Source organism: Emydura macquarii, unplaced genomic scaffold, assembly GCF_026122565.2.
Source record: "Emydura macquarii macquarii isolate MOO-44397 ecotype Brisbane River unplaced genomic scaffold, CSIRO-AGI_Emac_v2 contig_2422, whole genome shotgun sequence".
Classification (NCBI taxonomy): domain Eukaryota; kingdom Metazoa; phylum Chordata; order Testudines; family Chelidae; genus Emydura; species Emydura macquarii.
In genome coordinates, this window is record NW_027132559.1 from 25098480 (window position 1) to 25119884 (window position 21405).

Sequence of the window (21405 nt, forward strand, 5' to 3'; positions counted from 1 at the left end):
ATACAAGAGATGAATCGAGATCTCTTTTGTTCTTCTCAGTTCTGTGACTCTTAAAGCAGGAGAGTTATTATTTGTACTATTATTTTGTCTGTATTTCATGATCTTTGATCTTTCAACCCCTCCTCAGCTAAAAACCATGTTTCCTTTAGTACGAGCAGCTTCTGAAGCATCCACTTTGTCCACATTCAACACACACAGCTTGATTGAGGACGCACACCCTGTGGTTCCACAGATCCAAAACAGGAAATAATTTAGTGAACTCTATTCACTGGAAAGGTCACATGCCCTCTGCTTAGAAAACAACAAGGGACCTAGCATGTATTGCTATCCAAGTGGAAACAACTTCTTCAGATTACTGCTCAGTAACTTTTCTATCTTCGTTATAATAACAAGGATTTTGTTTAATTTTTCTGCTAGTCCTTTATACAGATTATGGCACAGTATTGATCCTGTTTACATATGCATTTCCTATGAAGAGCAAGAGATGAATAGGCTAGACATTTACCCTTAAGTTTTATATATATATTGTATGTCTGAATTCAGACACTGATGCATAGTGCACAGGTCAGTGCTTCATCGTATGTGGGGAATTAGGTGTGCAGTTCAAATTAACAAATTCGGAAGCTGTGCATGTGTAGTTGCCCCATAAGCCACGTGAATGATAATGGCATACATTATATGAAAAATACCAAGCAAATGCTTCCAAAGCAGCTTTTATCTGTTAGCAGAGGGGGGGGGGGAATAAAGCTTGCATATTTCCCAAAAAAGCATAGGCCCATTTGACTGCTGTCAGAGACAGGAACAAAACTTGCAGGGAACTATTGCTTCATCTTCATACTTTTCAGTGAATAAACATTGCTAATCGAGAAAACCTCAGGCTTGAGGTCAATATTAGGTGAGACTACAATGAACGGCTTGATAAATTATAGGTTAGTGGTAGAAAAATCTAAAAACTGAAGAGAACCCTTTCAAAAGAATTGCGTGGAGATTTTAGCTAAGTGATTCATTGGGAGCCATGCAGCAGCTTTTAGCCACATGGCACTCATTGGGAGTCCTAATGCTAAAATCCCCCACATCACTTTGAATGTTTCAAGACAAGTTCTTGAAACAAGACACTAATGTGTCCTAAATGCTCTTTGGCTCATATTGGACAAAAACTATTGCCCTTTTCTTTACTACCAATAATAATACTTTGCACTAACATCTATCTTAGTCAGGGTGTGTGTGTGTGTGTGTGATCAAACTTGTAACATACACCTAGGTAAACATTATCATCCCCATTCTACAGATAAAGAACGAAGGCACAGACAGGTCAGGTGACTTGTCAAAGGTCACAGTAGAAGTCTAAGGACCAAGATGGAATTAGAACACTCAGAACTCCTTATGTCGCATCCTGTGTGAAGCCTTAAAGCCATCTTTGCCTTTGTATAGCAGTGGAGGCAAAATAAGGCTAAATTCCTCTGTAAGTGTGATCCAGTGGGTGGATTTCCCTATTCTCTGTAGAGCTGAGTGGAAGCAGGATAGTAAAAATAAATCCATACCCACATGTTGCTATGAAGAAAGGCGATTTCTGATTTCTACTCCTATAGCACAGGGTCAGGCTTCAACCAATAATTAGTTGAGTGTATGTGTATGTGAATATATACCTGTATAGTTGGAGTTGGCTATGTTTTGATTCATAGTAATTTGATTTGGCTGCCAAATACAAAACTGACCCTTATTTATTCTCCATCCGTACATCATTTGTGACATTGCCTAGAGCATATCTATGTTTTTCCTGGAAAATCAGCATCAAAACATCTATCCTGAAAGCCTGCTCCATAGTAGTTTTCCACAGACATGTGTTCAGTATCTTATCTTATAAATGCTTCCTCCCCCCATTCCCAACAGGGAAATCATGTGGAACTGGAGTAAATTATTATTTTGAGGTATGGAAAGGTCCTGATGCTCCCATTCATACACTGCATCCATGATAAAACCTTATGTTGCATAACTGAGGTCAGTGCAGTGTATCTGTTTATAATAATTTAGCTCTTATGAACAAGCAGGGGCTTGTCCAGCAGGCGTCAGAAGCATTACAAAATATTCAGCACTTTTAGTGGCAATGGGAAAGACAGTCTGTGATGGTATGCAGAACCCCTGGGATACCACCTGGACTGAGCCCTCTGTCTGACCAGCTTGGGCTCCCTCTCACACTGTGATGCCATGACAAGCCACAAACTCCTGGCAGGTATTGCACTTACACAGCCTCCACAGGCAGGGATCACACCCAGCCCAATTCAATGAACGCTTTCCAGCCACTCACGAACCAACAATAGTGTAACTCCAGCTGGCTCTTCAGCCCAAGATTTCAGGACTGTACCATCTACTCTGGTCAAAAACCTGACCCGTGGAGATTCTGATCCAGTCCGCCCTTTCCTCAAAGAAGAAAGAATTTACATCAGCTTTTGTTACTGAGCAGTTTGTCTAAACCAGTGGTTCCCGACCTGTGGGCCAAAGGGGTCTTTCAGAGTGGCCCATGGCTCCCCTCCCGCTGGCTGCAGAAGGGAGCTGCTGCCTTAGTACCCAAGCAGAGCATGTTGCCGGCGCAGACTCCTTGTTGCATCCAAGGGGAGGGGAGATCAGTGCTTCCCTTCCCTTAGCTGTAGCAGGGAGCATGGCAAAGCACTCTGCCTGGGTCCCTAAGTGTCAGGTTCCTGCTGGAGCCATAGGGAGAGGAGCACTGATCTCCTGTCCTCGGCTGCAGAAGGGAGTCACTGCCTAGGGGCCCAGGTAGAGTGCACGCTTTCCCTGCTGCAGCCAGGGGGACGGGAGATCCTCTTCACCGAACTCCTTCTGTTTGGCTGAAGTGTGGGAGAGGGGTGGAGGAGGGTGCTGGCGGAGACTGGTGTCCCTTGAGGCTTATAAAAATTATATTTGTGGCACTCAAGCCAAAAATGTTGGGCATCACTGGTCTAAACACTTCACTCAAAGACACACTGGTTAAAATAAAACATTAAACAAGTTTATTAACTACAGAAAAATAGACTTTAAGTGATTATAAGTGGCAAGTGTAAAGAAATTAAAAGAAGTTACCAAATGAAATAAACATAATGTCACAGTCTAAATTCTACACACTAACCAGCTCTTGAATTAGCAATGTCTCACCCTTGTTAGCTGGTACAAGCAGTTTTTTAAATGCAGGCTGAACAACCTTCCTTGCCTGGACTCCCCTCTCCCTTTCAAAGTCCTTTTATCTTCTGGATGACCTTTCAGGTGTTTGATTGAAGGGAGTGGAGCCTTGTGGTGATGTCACACTCCTCCTTTTAAAGTCTGTTTCAGCTTGCTAGAATAGTCTATGCATGTGACATGGCAGCTGTTTCCCATTAGTCAATCAGTATCCCATTGTATATGTGCTTTCTTGGTCAAGTCTCCAGGGGTGGGAGTTAAAATAGTGGATCCTCCTTCATGAGCCATTAGCACATCTGGCCACTTCGTTGTTGTACCTGAATAGCTGGTTTAGGAATTTCCCACCTCACAACATGTTCTAGTAGCATTTACAGCAATATTTTATAACTTAACATACTATGGTAGCACATACAACCCAACAGGATATTAATGTTTAGCAGATGAAAACTTTTAAAATAAGCCAGATTTTGTACAGAACATATCATAATTATATGACATTGGTGAACATAGGGGTTTTGGGGGTGTTGTTTTCAGACACAAGGTATCACACAGTCATTAATAGATATTAACTTTTCAGTAATGAGATAGGGAAGTGCTATCCCCATTTTCCAAGTGGGAAACTGAACCACAGGTAAGTAAATAAATAATAACAACAACAACAAGATGCTATTGATTTAAATGAGCTCACTAAGGACATACTTGGAGTCTGTTGCTAAGGAAGAATTTGTACCCAGCTCTCCAATCCTCTATACACTACCATTCTTCCATTAGTCTTAGGGCAGCTCCCAAAGGGAATTTTGTCTTGTTCTCCTTGGATAGCATGGTGGTCATGATATCGGTATCAAAGATGACAAAGCAGAGGAAGAGGAAGATGTAATCTTTAGAGTCCTATCCAGAAAGGAGATTGAAGGCCTCTTTCGTAGCGGGAGGGAAGAGAAAGAAGTTAAAGAAAAAATAATTTTAGAATGTTAATTGAAGGTGTTTTTGTATTTGTCTTCTGGGACCTGAGGAATAAGAGAAGAATGAAGGGCTCTATCTATTCTGTTCACCACAGTGAATCATTATAGGTCAATAGCATCTTATTATTATTATTATTTATTAATTATTATTTGTATTATAATCGCGCCTAGGAACCCTAGCCATGGACCAGGATGAGGTGAATTGTTCTATGGAACAACAGAGAAGGCCCAGTGAAAACATTTTAGATTAGAAGCATTCCTTGACATCCACAGTGTTACCCACAGGTGTCTTTATCATAAAGGATATGATGTGAATGTAGAATAACAAGCCTAGATTTCAATAGAATAATCAAGATATGGCCTGACAAGCTCGCTGAACGTATCCTTTTGCAGCCTATCCACAGGAAGGTAAAGTCTGCATGAGATAAAGAGAAGCTCATGGCTGGTTGCAGTTCCCCGGCAGGGCTTATAAGCCTTTATAAAAATTAAAGGGAGAACAAGGCCATATTTGTCAACTTCTTCTTCTCTCTCTCTCTTTTTTTTTTTTTTAAAGTCACAGTACACTAAGGTATCTGCTGGTATGGTGATGCATGCTCCAAATCAATAACTGAAACCTCATTTTACACAGAGGATAGTAAGCAATTTTGTTTTATAATAGGTTGCAGAAAGTGACCACACTTTGCATTTCCTGCCCTTGTAGTGGTTTTTGGCTTTCAAAGTCTCCATCAATCTAAAGAAAGTAAGAGTCTAGTGAGATACAGTCTGCAGAGTAGAGAACAGAGACATGAAAAACTAACAATACGGTAGGAAGCAGACAGATCTATACCATGGTTCAAGTTTCAGTTCTACCTCCGTCTCCATGTATGTTGTCACGTTACCCCGAAGTGCTTAAGGCTGCTGGATATTAAGAGGCAGGCAGGACTATTAACCGCTGAAGTATAAGGACTATATCTGAAGGTTTGCAGTGGTAAAAAATCTCCATGCAGCTCCCTATTAGCATACTGCCTTTAACTACCAAAATCCTAAATTAAAATGAAATTAAAGGTCTCACTTAAACCAACAAAAGCAAGGAGATTCAGAGTTCAATCTGCCCCATCATTCTTAGCTCAAGGCTAAGTATCACAGCACTTAAAATATGTAGGCTCACTTATGGCTAGACTGTGCCTTTAGGCTCTGAAAGACATTGAGCTTCAAAAGCAAAATTCCCTCACTGGTTTTTTTTTTTTTTTTTGCTCTAGGGTGTAGGTGGTTGTAGCATTTGGCTGCCAGTTTACACTGGCTCAGATGTGTGACATAATACACTGTAGGAGCAGAGAACAAAGCCAAGGTTCTGCCCACCTGCTCTGGATGGGGGAAGTAAGGAGGTGTGCAGACCCCATTTACTCCTGCATGTTCAGACCCAATGGGAGCCCAGACAACTGAAGGATTCTTGTGTCCCTTTTTCTGCATGCGTGTGTAGCTCAAATCACAATCCATGCCCTGGTGGTCCAGGACATAGAAAATCACTCAAGGTCTGTACTCTTCAGGCACCCTCTCCCACCTCCCCCCCCCCCCCCAAAAAAAAAAAAAAAAAAACCCAAACACCCATGGCACCAGTGGTCTATACCTAAGTGTAGCAGAATAAGTTAAAAATATAAGACAAGCAGTCACACTGAATTTCATGGCTTGTTGCCATTTAGACAGGCCAGTAAATATCATATAAGATCTTAAAAATAATGCCCGTTGTCTTTTTTTTTCCCAGCAGGAGAATATGTATAAAACTTTTCTATTGACATCCTAATGGCTCAGAAGTCAAAAGAAGTGTAGGAGACCCATAATCCATTATAACAGCAGCAGAAGTGTATGAAACATTGCAATTGGCATCCTCAAGGAAGTTTAGAAACAAGTGTGAGATTGTTCATTGACATGTATGGGGTACTTCTCTGGGTGGACTTGATTCAATGTCATTTTTTATTGTTAGCGTATGGCAATGAAATAACATAACCTATTGTAAAAAGAGTCTAAAGAGCATGTGTAGTTGCTATTTTTCAAACTGCGATGGCGTAGCTTTTTGTGTTTAATTACTCAAGGCCTGATCCTTCAAACATTTACTATGAGTAACTACTCAGGAGTAGTCCCATTGAACTTAATTGGACTACTTGCATGAATAAAGCTACTCACATACACTGGTGGTTGTACTATTGGACCCTGTGGGACATTGATCAAATTATGTGACTAAAAATGAGCAAGAAAAGAGGAAGAGAGGCAGTGGTGGTGGAGAGTTAAAAGTCAGATCCAACTGCTTTTTAGTTATAGCTTGTCATAAAAGTAAATCTAAACCTACTTTTGGCTGCTCCACAATTTAAAAAAAATTATCCAAATTACATTAGAAAAAACTCAATTTGACTGATATGACATGTCAAATTTCAGCTCACCGTGATTTAAAGCAGCCATAATATTAAAGGAGAAACTTCCAATGCTGCAAAGAGTACACTATATATTTTACCTTCCATAGACTCAGATGAGGCTAGAGATGGTATTACAAGGATTTCCCTAGGCAGATCATTCCATTGTCTAATTGCCCCTGTTGTTAAGCAATGTTTTCTAATGACTAACCTATTGTTTTATGGTTTCAAATTGTAGTTCCCTGCTGTAAATAACCTCTTTGCCTCCTTTATTTTATTACATCTGAAATACTTTATCCTAAAAATGTTTGAGAGGTTGTTGACTTTTGTCTCATCTGTGCATTAAGCTTCTTTAACTTCTTATCATGGATCATAGATCCTGGCTTTTTCATTAAGATGGACCAGTAACGTTAAATTTAAAATATGCTGTTAAAAATAATGTCCTTTGTCTTTTTTTTTTTTTTTATTGGTAGGAGAATTTGTATAAGACTTTGCCATTGACTACATAATCAAAGGATGTATAGGAACCACTGAACCATTTTGTCATCGCAGGAGCACTGCATCCAGCAGTGGAAGCATCCTCAAGGGATGCATGATCTTGCCTTGTGGTTAAGGCAAGAAACCTGGGCTCATTCCCAGCTATGCAATAGATCAATCTAATGTTTGAAGATGTCACCAAGGTAAACAAAAAAAGCTTGAGTGCCCCAGAAGTGACATCATTTCAGCATCTTTGAAAGTCAGGTCACTTTTATCCAGCTTCTCAAGTATGGATTGTGTTGCTTATCTTTGGGCAGCATGAAATTATGAAAGTGCTGGTCTTGTCCTCTCTGCATCTCAACTTCCCTCTCAGTACAACAAAGACAACAATACTTCCTGATGCCACAGGGATGTTGAGGCGTACAAGGCCCTTAGCTAAATCAGTGATGGGATCCATGGAAATGCTTACCCCCTTCTTTCATTTTTTTGGTCACTCTTCTTTGAACTGTTTTCAAGATCTCTGTAGTTTAGATCAATCCTCAGGGGGTGCTGCCATCCCTTCTTGGTTGCTGTATCATCTGCAAATCTGACACTATGTTCTCAAGGATAAAGCTGATTTCATGCTTATGAATACTAAATAATACTGGTCCCAATATTGATCCCCGTGTTCATCTACCTCACATCTCCCCATATTTGATGATTTACCCTTCATAATTAGTCTGTTTATACTCTGCCAATCTTTAACGGAGCAGCATCTTTCCAATTTCCCTATAAAGTTTCAAATTAGTTTGTATGACAACCCTTGCTAAAGTCTAGGAAAATTATTACAGTCTCATTGGCCACCTATAATAAAAAAACCACTTTTGCTCACCCATTAAAAAACCTTGAATATTTCAGAGGGCTTTCTTGTGGTTGTGGCTTGCTGGATTTTTTTAATAAGTTAACCCTTGTCACTGATACTCACCATGTGTTTCTTTCCTATGAGCTTACACATTGATCTCTTTATTACTTTATATTTGACCTAGCAGGAGGGATAAGGAATCATTTTTACACCCAAATCACAGAACAGCAGTGAAGGTGAATGCCTTCTCTGATTTCCTCACACTGGGAGCAGTTGTTTAGTGGATGTATGTAGTGGTTCCACCAGCCCTATTGTAGTTTCTTTCCTGGTTTGCCCCTAATCTTAAACCTCACAGAGTGGAATGCTGAGAAGATGCTATGGAAGGATTTCAGATGCCCTGTGCAAACTCCACATAACTTCTTCTATCTCCACATGGAGCTGCACTAGTTTGATGGCATCTGTGTTCCTCTGCAATTGCAGAAAAAGAAGTAAGAGTCGGCCCTTTGGTAGAATCGATTGGGTGCTATCTATAATGTTTAGAGATGAGTTTCTTTGTTGGTGTCCTCCAAGAAATGGAAGCGTTGCATTACATGGCAGCCCTCCCAAAGCTAACGGGAGGGAGAAGGGGAGGGGGGAACGCCAAGTACAAATTGTCTTGGCTGAATGTACAAAATATTAACACAAACTTGAAAGTAGAAATGTCCTCAATTGAAATCTGCTGCTTCTTTAGCAAACCAGAATATGGTGATCATCTTTTAAGGATCCAACCTGCATCTATTTTTCCTACATTAAGACTCTTGGGTGAGTAGGGTACCTATTTGTGGACAAAAGCAAGGAGTCCTGCACCTTAAAAAAGAAGATTCATTTTAAAAAAATAATTAAAAGTAAAAAATGAGAATTGCATTACTAGTTATTTTTGTTTGGCTTGTGTAGATCCCCTTGTGGAAACACACATGATTCTGACAATGCCAGTCTCTGAGTTTCAGGAAAAAGACCCATCCTAAACCCCTGAAGCCAAATTAAAACACAACATGGCCTATTTTATTCCAGTTCCCACCTTCTTAAGTTTCCTCATAGCCCATTACAGTGTTAAGGACAGATTATCACCTGCCTTTCACCTCATTAGACACACTTTCCCTTACGTTCTCATCGGGTAGGTTTTTTACACCCACTTTGCACAAGTATATACAGCTCTGTTGGTAAATTGTGGTTTCCTTGTAGCATTCTCAAGATACCATCAGACAGGCACACAGCTGTAAACATAGGGTTCCTCCATATGCATCCCATTCCAAATAGAAAGACTTTAGACAGGCTACTGGCTTCCTGACAACTGTGTAGAGCTGGATGACTTTTTTTGAGCAAACAGCTTATTAGATGAAAAACATAATGTCAGTCAACACAAAACTATTCAGAATTTTGACTTAAATAGTTTTGATCATTCACAAAATAGCCAGAGGACAAGGAAGAGGAGATGGTGGTAGTGCCATTCATATCTTTCCCTATCCTCGTATCCCCCACAAGCCTTTAACCCAGTGTTTATAGTACTCACCAGAAAGCCCAGGTTCAAATTCCAGCTTTGGAACAGACTTGAAGCAGACTTCTTTGATTCATCAAAAATTATGAAAAAATTCAGATTTGGATAAACCCTAACTGATGTTTTTGTTTAAAAAAAAAAAAAAAAAAAGGGGGGGGGGGGTTTGGAACTGCTACTGAGACGACAAATCAGCTATTCGCCCAGCTCTACTCCTGCTCATTTGGCATGAAATCATAGCAAGTCCATGTAAACCAGACCAGTAGGCATTCTATGGTTCTAATCCAAAAATAACACTTGTCATGCAAACCTGTTATTCTGCAATCAGGTTAGCTATGGTTCACGTGTTGGCTACTAAGGAAGAGCTACTTTAACTCTATTGTGTTAATCTGTGTGTAGAGCCATTCATTGCTGTATACTAAATATGTACAAAAATCAATTGTGCTTTTTTTTTTATCCAGGTGTCATTTACATGAGTGAATATTATGGAAAGATTTTCTATTGTTTTGCATCAGTTAATGCAGAAAATAAATTTAAGCATAATAGAACAAAAAAGAGGATTAAAATATAGCAACTATGTTGTAACTTCCTGGATCTGTTTGTTTGCATGGTGGTGTATCACTCTGAATCGGTTACACTTGTGAATTACTGCAGAAATAAACTTAAATTCACTCTAGAGTTCTCTCTCTTTTTTTGTATTATTTCTCATGAGAGGAGCTGGGAGTTGCACTGGGTAATAAGAAAATCCATGTAGTATAAAGAGTCAAACTAGAGAGAGGATCACGTTCCGAGAGGGATCTAGTTTGGTGTGACACAGGGGCCTCAAGCGTGTAAGCTAGCCGGGCTAGGATATTACCAGACAAACACAACCCTCAGCATGTAACGCTGGCCTCTGTGCATGATCAAGAAAGATCTCTCTCCTACAGCTCTGCTCGGTTCATTACCAACGAGAGATGTAGCAAGCAATTGGGGCATTTTTAAGCCCTCATCTTACTTAAGTGCTAGCATGGCCTGTTGCAGTTAGGAGCAGCCATTATAAATAGAGCAACTCTAATTTATACTGGTGACCAGCCCAGTGGTTGAATGGGCCATGGGGTAAGGCAATATAAAAGATGCCATTGTAAGAACTTGGTGCAGCTGATGGGTCACAGCTTTTCTTTTATGGTTAATCATGTATATTATAATAACGCTCAGGGGCCAGCAGGGAACAGGGCCCCATTGTGTTAGCCACTGTATAAACGTAGAATAAGAGCCCATCTCTTCCCCCAAACACTTGCAATCTACCTAGGTAGGACAGACACATGGCAGGGGAAAGGAATAGAACATAAAAGCAGAGGGCAGACTGTGATAGGCTGTAAATGTCATGTTATTTTGGTTTTTGTCTTGTTATTGAAATCTTTCAGTGTGGTTAAGTTAGCAGGAGATTAGCTAGACAAAGACAAAGGAAGGGTGGGAATAGGAGGGAAGAGCAGGAGGAGATGGAGCAAAAAGCTAATCAGCCTGGGTTGAGGGGAGAGAGTTCAGAGTGAAAACGGCAGAATGATGACCTCATCAGAGTCCGTTTACACAAATGACCAGCCAAGTTACCCCAGAAAAGGTGCTTTTCCAGGCAGATGATCTCTGCATCACCAAATAGTATAAGGAGTGTGGCATATTAGAAAGTACTCTGGTGAATGCACTTAACCCCCTAGATAAATATTATGCAACCAACCAACTGCATGCTTACCCAGCAAAGATGCAAGTCAGTGCATTCCATCTCAAAAACTGAGAGGCCAAATGCAAACTCAACATTAGCTGTCTTGGGACAAAACTCACTCGTTCCATTAATCCTGTACAGCTCGGTCTTATTCGCAACCCCAGACTCTCCTTTAGCGTCCACATTCCAAAAGCTAAAGCCAAGGTTAACATACGAAACAACATTCTCAGTGAGCTGGTTGCATCCCATCCACTCTGCGATCAACAAGACTGGCACTTTGCTACACCTCTGCTGAATACTGTGCAGTGTGGAAACAATCCCTTCACGCAAAGAAGCTAGACCCTGTACATAACACTATCTTCCATTTCATTACAGGATGCCTTCAGGCTAGCCACATCAACAGCCTCTACATCCAAGCAGGTATTGCTCATCCTGATATATACCAGGACGTTGCTGGTAGAGTTGAGAGCACAAGGCAATGCCCAGATCTAAGACATCCGCTATAATATATAACACTGACGCTAAGTCACAACACAGTTTTCTTGACACCATTTGTGACGCTGGCTGGATTGGGGGACCATTTATGATATTATTTAACATCAAAATGTCAAAATTACAATAATGCATATGAGCTAGGCCATGTTAGGTACCATTAAAAAGGTTATAATTTGCAAAGTATGATGATATTGTTTTTGTATATGTGTCATATTTGTAATGTAGGATATAAATACATAAGGCATATCTGTATTGCAATTTATGCTGTGTTTCTGGGCAACACCCCAGACAGGATGGCTGCAGCACTAGCCTGCTTAATGGCTCATTAAGGAAACTCCCAGGTACAATGGGCCCAGGGAGAGAAGCCAGGGCTACACGTGATGAATCACTAGGTCATGTAAGAACATGCCCTAAGGACACCATTAAACCCCTGACATTGTCATCCCATCAGACAACGGTTCAGTTATGGCAAACAAGAATAGAGAACAATCCAGTAGCCTAGGCACTCCAGTTCCCACCAATTGAGAACCTACTATTTGCTGCACAGCAGCCCTGAACTACATTGTGTTGCCTTAATCAACTTTGCACTGGAGTTGGCTGGTCTAGAAATACAACGATGAAGTGGGGCTAAATCACTGTCCCTGTGACTGCAGCAGCGAGCCTCAAAATATGAAGAATCTCCTGCGATGCTAGCTGCTTGAGCGCGAAAGCTCTTACAGCAACCTGGCGGACTGCAATCATCAGGCAATTGCACGTGCATGGATGTGGCAAAAGGAGAATGAGGACATAACAGGAAGAAGAATCAGTGTCCACTGGGCCCAGCTAGGCCCATTTTATCCCCTTTCTTCCACCCCCAGTGCAGCAGTAAGTTCTTGAATTGCTTTTTGAATATGAGAATCTCTCCATGTCATAACATCAGTTCCAAAGGACGAAGTATTGGAATAATATAACAAGCTTCATATCATTATGGCCAATGTACGATAAAACAACAATTAGTATAAAACATCTTTATCTGCTAGGACACATACTGATATTAGCTAGAACATTCAAAGCTAAGGCCCAGCCTCTCATCTTTATCCCATGCATTTATGAAAACAAAACATTGCAGCATGAGTTAGGCACAGTATGAAACTTAAAAAAGCACTGAGTCTTTTATAACTAATTATTAATCTACCATTAAAGTTTAATATTCTCACAAGGAATATATTTTCCATTCCAATTTAGTTTAAAACAATAAACCCCGCCTACCCACTGCCAGTACTGGATAATTTTAAATTAAAAAAAAAAAAATCTATGCATGCAAAATATATTCTAAATCAGTGGTTCCAAACTTTATTGGTCCACATACCACCACTTAAAAAAAATTGATGTTCTATTAATTCACTTCACAACAAGCTTATATATGGCCAGTGGTACATGTACCACAGTTTGGGAACACCTGCCTAGATTCTACAATATAAACAAGACAGTGAGCTATCATAAAAGAAGGGATAACATGTATGCACTCCATTACATGTGAGTATATTATATACTCACATATATTATATGTTGAGTAAATGTGCTTTTGGGAAAAAAATGTCCTGGTACTGGAAATAATTTTGTAAATTTTAATAAGGATTTTTCCTGCATATCTTGGTTACATTGCAGTAAGGATCTGATCTGAAGTCAGGGGAAAAACTCTCATAGACTTTCCCAGGCTTTGGATCAGCATCTAAACATGCAGGGATTATGCAATTTCTAGAACACCATTAATCATGTTACAGATAAAAATGTTTCACCCATGCATGACATCTAAATCATGCAGCCATAGTGAAGTCCTGACCACCTTGCTGAAGTTATTTGACAGTTTTCTCTATTTTGAGACATAAATCACTTACCTTGTGTTTGTATTATGTAACTCTATTTGTTTTAAAAATGGATGGGCCTTTATTAACATTGAAAGCAACAGGCGTTACACTTCTGAAGCATCACACCATGTCCTTCTCGTAAAGTCCTTATAAGCCACCACACAAGTGAGATAATAATGCTCATACAAAACCTCAATTTTTGATTTTAAGAACCTTTAAAATGTTCATGCTGCAGTTTACATGCCTGCATAGTTCTGGAGGTGCACCACAGCTAATTTCCTGGAATGTTTGCCAAGTATTTACAGTTTTATATTACTTACAGCGATCTTCCAAAGAGTCATTCCTCTATTGGAAAAGCAGTCTCAAGCAAAGGAATAGGACAGAAAGGAACATTCAAAAGTAATTCATATTAAAATATAACTTTCAAATACGCTCTTCAATTTTTATAGCCCAACCACTGTGACAATCTGAAGCCCAAATAATATTTCCTCTCCTTCAGAAGCTTCATTTTTCCCTCAGTTGGCAATTTTTTTTGCAGGTTTTGAAGATTTTTTGTCAAAGGTTTCTCCTCTCACGCAGTGCCCTCGCAGTATTGTGAAAGTATTAAAGGCATTTACAAGCAGTCATATAATGATGATGGCACTGTAAAAGTGCTACAGATTAAGATTTGTATTTGGGAGCTGATCCAACCACACTGAAGTCAATGGGGGTCTTTCTACTTTCTTAGGGGACTTTGGCTCAAGCCCCTAAAGGACGGCTTAAACCTCTTTGTCATGTATAAACTGTTTTGTGCATCCTCCTGAATGTACAGAATTTAGGGCCAGCTTTTCAAAGGTATTCAGGTTTCTAAAGAGGCATGTTTGTAGAGCTCCCTATGTATATCTTCAGGCACCCAAATCCCTTGAAAAATCTGGCCTGTACTCTGAGTACAGTGACTTTTCTGAGAATTGGTAAATAAAACTTAAATTGGTTTATAAGAATTAAGACCCAGATGTGGAAAAGCAGTAAAGTGATTGCCTGAATTGCTATGGACTTACTTATGCAGCTTTCCCAAATCAGGGCCTAAAGATGGCTTTACGGATAAATTCCTCCCTCTCTCAATGTTTCTAACTTTCAGTTCCTAAAAAACATCCTGATTTTTTTAAAGACAGATTTTTGACACAGTTGAGAAATAAATCAAATTCAAACATGATTTCAAGTGCAGTCATGTTTTTTATTAATATAAATATTCATACCCATTTCTATCTATATCACAATGATCATAGGTAAATGTATTCAGTGATGAAAATATTAACCATCAAAATAAGATTATTAGCATAAGCTTTAATTTTTAAAAAATGTTTCTTATTGTGAAGAAAACTTTGTGAAAGTGAACTACATGTAAACTACTGCAGTGTTGTTTCCTGAGTCTGAGTTAGACTGAAACACAGCTTTGAGATCACTAAATTGCCCCATTTATGTCAATAGAGCAATTGGCTCTGAAGCCTAAAAATGATCATTTAAAACAGGGGTGTTTTATATATACATAGTGAGCTATTATTTGGCAAACTCTTTGGCCTGAGGGCCACATCTGAATATAGAAATCGTATGGCGGGCCATTAATGCTCCAGGAGCGGCTCCAGTCAGGTTGCTGCTGGGCCCACATAGTGGGAGAGGGGCAGGGGCAAGGTTTGCCAACCACTGGTTGAGCTGGAGGGCCTGATGAAAAGCTCAGATGAGCCATATGCGACCCACGGGCCATAGTTTGCCCACCCCTGATTTAAAAGGAGATCCTGTTTAACTATTTTATGGATGATCCCTCTAACAGAAACATTCACTTAATATGAACTATTGAGATGATGAAAAATGGTTTTGAGGTGATGTTTGTTACTAAATACTTTTGATGACTGAATTGCTGACACAATTTTTGATGTCACTTGTACATTCCAAAATCCAGGCTGTGGGCTACTTTTAAAGTTTATTTATGTGCAAGTTTTTGAATAATGAGCCGTAACCATTTCTCCTTCTGCTGTGATTTGTAATAATTTTTAATCAAATTAATTTGTTGTAGTAATAGATGATAATGAATATCACAGAATACAACTGATTTTTGCATTGGTTATTTTCAGCAGAGAATGGATTGTACATTGTGTTCAGGGGCCACAAAGGGGATAGACCAGCGCTACAGCATCTGTCCACATACCTAACAGTCAGATTCAATTTAATGTATATAAAAACAAAAAATTATTTATTTAAAGATTAACAGAAACAAAACCGAATAGCTTAGAGCTTTTAATATACCACTTTTTCCTTCCAATAATGGTCTGTGAAGGCATGTCCTTAAGTTACAGAAAAGAAACCTACATAAAGGCATTTAGGGCCAGATAATTAAAGGTATTAGGTACCTACAGATGCAGATAGACATCTAGAGGTATTTTTCAAAAGTGTCTTGGTATCTAATTTCCAGTGGGACTAGGTGATTTGAAAATACCACTAAGTATTCACCTGCATCTGAGGTACATAAATACCTTAACAACTCTGCCCCTTAGTAAACTTATTTAGGAATTACACTTGACAGAGAACATGGTCACTTCTGATCCATTTCCGTGGCAGATGGGTTCCTGGCCCTCCAATTCCTTCTGTTCTCTCACTGTCCCAAAATGGGAATTGTGTTCCCCCAGACCTTGCAGGCTAGCCTCTCTTCTAGTGTGTTCCCTTCATTTCCCCAGAGATAGAAATGGGAATGATATCTCACTTCTGGATTGTCATTCAAATACTTTCTCTGTCTTAGTAGAGAGAAAAGGAGGGTGAAGTGATATCTTTCATTGGACCAACTTCCGTTGGTGAGAGAGCCAAACTGTCAAGACACACAGAGTTGTTCTTCTTGGGACCAACATGGCTACAACTACACTCTATCTTATGGCATTTTTACATCAGACCTTCCTGCTCTGTCAGATGAATAGATTTTAATGACCCTAAATAGTCACTTAAGCAAAAATGTTAAAAATCAGGCAACTAAACCCATATTTAGGGGAAAAAATGACAGATTTTCAGAGGTTCTGAGCATCTGAAACTCTGTCATTGGATGTTCAGCAGTGTAGGCACCCTATTTTCATCTAAAACACTCAGTCGAGTTACTACGGTTTAGTCATCGTATGACACATTAGCATTTAAAGAGGCTATTTTGTGGGTTACAGTTTTTCAAGTTACTGATAGGACTTAGGCCTGAAAATTGTCCATCAGCCAGACACTTAGAATTGCAAATTCATAACTAACCCTCATATATATAGATAAATACATTTACATTGAAGAACGTACATCTGGGCTATCTCTTGTCAGACATTACTTTGGAGTATGCTGTGTCCTAAAAATAGCTTGACTATTGAATAGACCTTAATGACAACACTACCACATCCTTTAAATGTTAGGCCCGAGCAAAGCCTTATCCCAGGTTACCACTTCCAGGATGCATCTAGGAATGGTGATAAAATCCAAGGAATCTGTTCAGTTTGAAATGGTCAACAGGAAGTCAAATAAATACTGTTGCTTTAGGCCTGCTTAGTTCTCAAAGTTGCTAAACTCTTTTCAGGAAGACTATATGGTTGTAGCCCGAGTTACCACATCACATATAAGCCACAAATTTATTTTACAAATGATTCAGTTTGATTTTATTTGTATACCTATCCCAATCTTTCAGAACATTAACCAAGTTAAAGTGCACACTTGTCCCACTAGATCAAGCAGAATGTAAAAAAAAACCTCAGAACTCTAAAAATCTCATCCCCCCTTCCAATGTCAGACACTGCCACCATCCTATCCTCTTCTTTAATTGCGCTGCATTTTTTATAGATAGATAGATAGATAGAAAATTTTCAAGGTGTTTTTCTGAGCAATGTGAATATTTATCGAAGTTCTTTTCTATTGTTGGTTGAAAATTTCCCCTGTCATTTTTCATTACATTATTTTCCTCATTTTTTCATTGAAATTTCCAAGTTAAAATGAAAATGTTCAGTGAAATTTCCAAATTTGAAACCTTTCAAACAGTTCTTGTTCAATTCAGGTCCTTATACCATATCCGACACCATGTCTGAGCACTTCCTGCCAATGCATAAGACAACGTGATTAGCATCTGTCACAGGTGGCTCTTGCTTCATTCTTCTGCTCAGGGAAAAGAACTGTGTGTGTGTGTGTGTGTGTGTGCGTAGGCGGAAGGGCCTATTGTTCCATTTTTCTCCTTTAGGACAGCATATGGTCCCTTTTCCACGCTCCAATGGCACAAAATGGTAACAGAAAAGGCCAAGATCTGGCCCAGAACTGTTACCCCCACAGGAAAGGTGAATCTTGGTCTCCAAACAGACTTGGTAACAGTGTATCCATGAAATGGGCACACTTTCCTGCCCTCTAATCCCACCTCAGGATCCAGAGTGCCCCAACAACATGAGTTGAGCCAGAAATCACCATGGTTGTCATGCTAGCCAAGAGAGCTTGAGCCGATTCACAGGAATTGTCATCCATATGGAAATTAAAGCCACAACATGACAATTAGTCTTGATGTCTTAAAAATTGCTATAAAGTGCTAATTAAATAATTTATAATTAAAACATGGTGATAACTACTTTATTATCCACTGACCTTGTATTCCACAACGTGAATTAAAGGGCAGGGTGTCCATCTGCCAGCGTACCATTTTCTCACAGTGAGATTTTGGATGTGCCAGTGGAACCAATAAATGCCTTTCTCTAAGTCTGTTTCACATCCCAAAATAGTGTGAAGTGGCCAAAATTAGTTCTGACCACTCCCAAGCAAACACTGTCCATCTGCATGGCTACGGAGTGAACTGGTAAACTCTTTGACTCCCTTACCATTGCTTGAGATGACTGATTTGATTTACAGTATTTGGTACAAGAATTACTATAGTCTATTAATAAACATCACATTACATGCACCACTGATGTCAGTCAACAACACTATAAACATCTAGTCAAACATTTTAGTCTTTGTTTTGATATTTACTTATAAGTGAAGATGGATGTGTTGCATTCATGCTCAGGGGTGCTAAATCATGCCACAGCATAAAGAAGCAAATATGTGGGAGTTATAACAAATTATCTATAAAGAGAAGAATGAGGGGGGATTTGATAGCAGCCTTTAACTACCTGAAAGGGGATTCCAGGGTGGATGGAGCTAGGCTGTTCTCAATGGTAGTAGATGACAGAACAAGGAGCAATTGTCTCAAGTTGCAGTGCGTGAGATCTAGGTTGGATATTAGAAAAAAGTTTTTCACTAGGAGGGTGGTGAAGCACTGGAATGGGTTACCTAGGGAGGTGGTGGAATCTCCATCTTTAGAGGTTTTTAATCTGCAGCTTGACAAAGCCCTGGCTGGGATGATTTAGCTGAGGTTACTCCCGCTTTGAGCAGGGGGGTTGGACTAGATGACCTCCTGAGGTCCCTTCCAACTCTAATATTCTATGATTCTTGGCCTATCACACTACTGCAGGCAAGGAGGCAGAGAAGGGCTATTTGAGGGACAAAACTCCCCTGGTCTATACAAAAACTAGTGCAGTAATATAATAAAATTTCCCTAAAGACAAAAACCATTGGAAGAAACCATTAGTTGGAATAAGGTGAGTTCAGATCATTTGTACAGCATCTTGTCTTTGCAACAGTTGTCCCAGGCATGTTACCAACTTTGGCTCTATTAGTCAATAATACACTACAAGTCTTTTACTCAGGTCCGAATGAAACAGTGTGGTCTACAGTGGTTTCTCTTCAGCTTGTACAGGAAGCCAAAACACTTGCAGCTGCACCAGTTCAATCAGTCCTCCCAATTCAAACCTGCATTGCTGTTCTTGGAAATTATCCTAAAATCTCAAATTCCAGCAACTGCTTATTAGGGATAGATGCTTCAGAAATCTTGGAATTCACTGGCACAAAAACAGATATAACATATGCTGTGTGTAGAAATCACCAAACTGTTTCTATCCCCATCGGTGTTGCTATGTAGACATTCTAACCTGTTGCATTTAAAAGTGATGCAACAAGTCAATTCATGCAATCCTCCTCCAATTGATTCCCTCTTCTAGGCACATATCCTGGGCAACGGCACAGAGCAAGAGTACTGCTCTAGAGGGGCTGGTGGAGGAGTCTATATCCCGACCATGCTGTTGAGTGGCTATGGAATGGCTAGCATCCCTTAACACAGAGATGGGCGAGGCCAGAAGGATCTCATAGAAAATCTCACAGCCTACCCAGCAATAATCCCACCTGCTCCTGTGCAATGGTGCACCAGTGACCCTTATCACATCCTGTGCCATTCTGCCCCTTCGCTTATGTAGCAGAACTGTACTGTTTCCTTTGCTAAAGGAGCGTCTGCTACCTTGGAAGCAGGGACAGTATTTGCCCCTTAGTGTGCACAGGATCCTAGAATATTGTGGAGAATACAGAGAAACAATATAATTGCTTTAGATACTATATAGAATAAATAATGTGAATGGGCTAAGCTCTAAAGTCTGGTTTAAGAGCATTCGCAAATGGATAGGAAAAGGGAATTCAGAATTAGAGATACTGGACAGTTCCAAATCTACCCTTTGATGTCAAAGCATTGCAGCAGCCCACTTAGTTCACCTACTTTTGGTAATAATTACCATGTATTCTCATTTGATGCAATGAATAGTGCCAAGGAAAATAAAGTCAGACAATAAGCACTAACTGTTTCAGGAGGGGCTTTCATAGTTACACTATTCCAACATTTGTGATATAGAGGGATTCCTTTTCTAGAGCACCTGCTAAAGATTGAAAAACCAATACCAGCTCTTTGGTAGAGGCTCAACTTCAGGGCTAGGTTCTAAAGAAAATGAGCTGAGGTGCTCAGTCTAGTTCCTAGTGGATGGGTTCCATATTAAGAAACCCACCAGCAAAAATGGCATCATCTGACAGTTTCAGCAGAGAGGCAAGGCTTGGATGAGTTTAGGAGAGTGAGTTACCTTTATCCCAAGCTGTGACCCCGATGGGCCAAAGCAGGTCAGCATTGGAGGATAATGTGGAGAGGCTTGCAAAGTGGATTAACAGATGAGTTTACTCTTCGGCACTGTCAGTTCACCACTGCTTACATTGTTGTGGGTTTTTTTAATAAATGAGGGGGAGGAAAAATCAGAAGGGCCAGATGAGAGAGAAAAGGCACATTAAGCTCACTTTTTTTCTCCTCTTATTTTTCCCTCCGTTTCCCCTTTCTCTTTAACGCATTATAACTTTTTCCTTTTACGTATTTTAAAACCTTCCTACCTTGCTGCTACTGGCTTAAAAACCCATGCTGTGCTAAATCATCATCAATCACTCATGGTGGAGGACAACAGGTGCTGCTTGCAGGGGGGTGGTGATTTAGCATGGATGTAAACTAGCGGATGGGCAGCTGCAGGGGCCTTATGTGCAATTCCTATCCTGGGACTATATGAGTTTGAAATGTAGACTGTGTACCTTATGTTCTAATACTTAGGCTATGTACACACTGACAGTGGCAAATTCACAATCTGTCCGGGTCGATTAAGCGGCAGTGAAGACCCGCTCAATTGATCCAGAGGTGGATTCAGTTAAACCACCTCCTGAAAAGGCATTTCCTGTTGGCGCAGTGCAGCAGAGACGGCGCGCTAATGGCAAAGTTAGGAAGTTGACAGGAGTTCCGCAAGCTACTCTGCATAGCTTGCGTAAATCCCGCCGACAGCTGCTAAATTTCCCGGTAAGTGTGTACTAAGCCTCAGTGTGTATGTGCACAATTCTAAGAAAAGCCTGAAAGGTAAAAGAAATGCTCAGCTGACAAACCAGTAGGTTTTTTGGCTCCAGGGTGACTGTGAGAAGACAGCGAGGAAGGGTAAATGGATTTAGCGTCCCGCAGCTAAACTCAAAAGGATGAATGAGGAGCTGTGCTGTAGCATCTATGCTTCGGAGGCCTTCTGTGTTTAATCTTAATTTTACTTCTGGGTTTATTTGCAGGTTTAAATTTCACTTTTAATCCTAAATTTTCTTTGGTGAGGA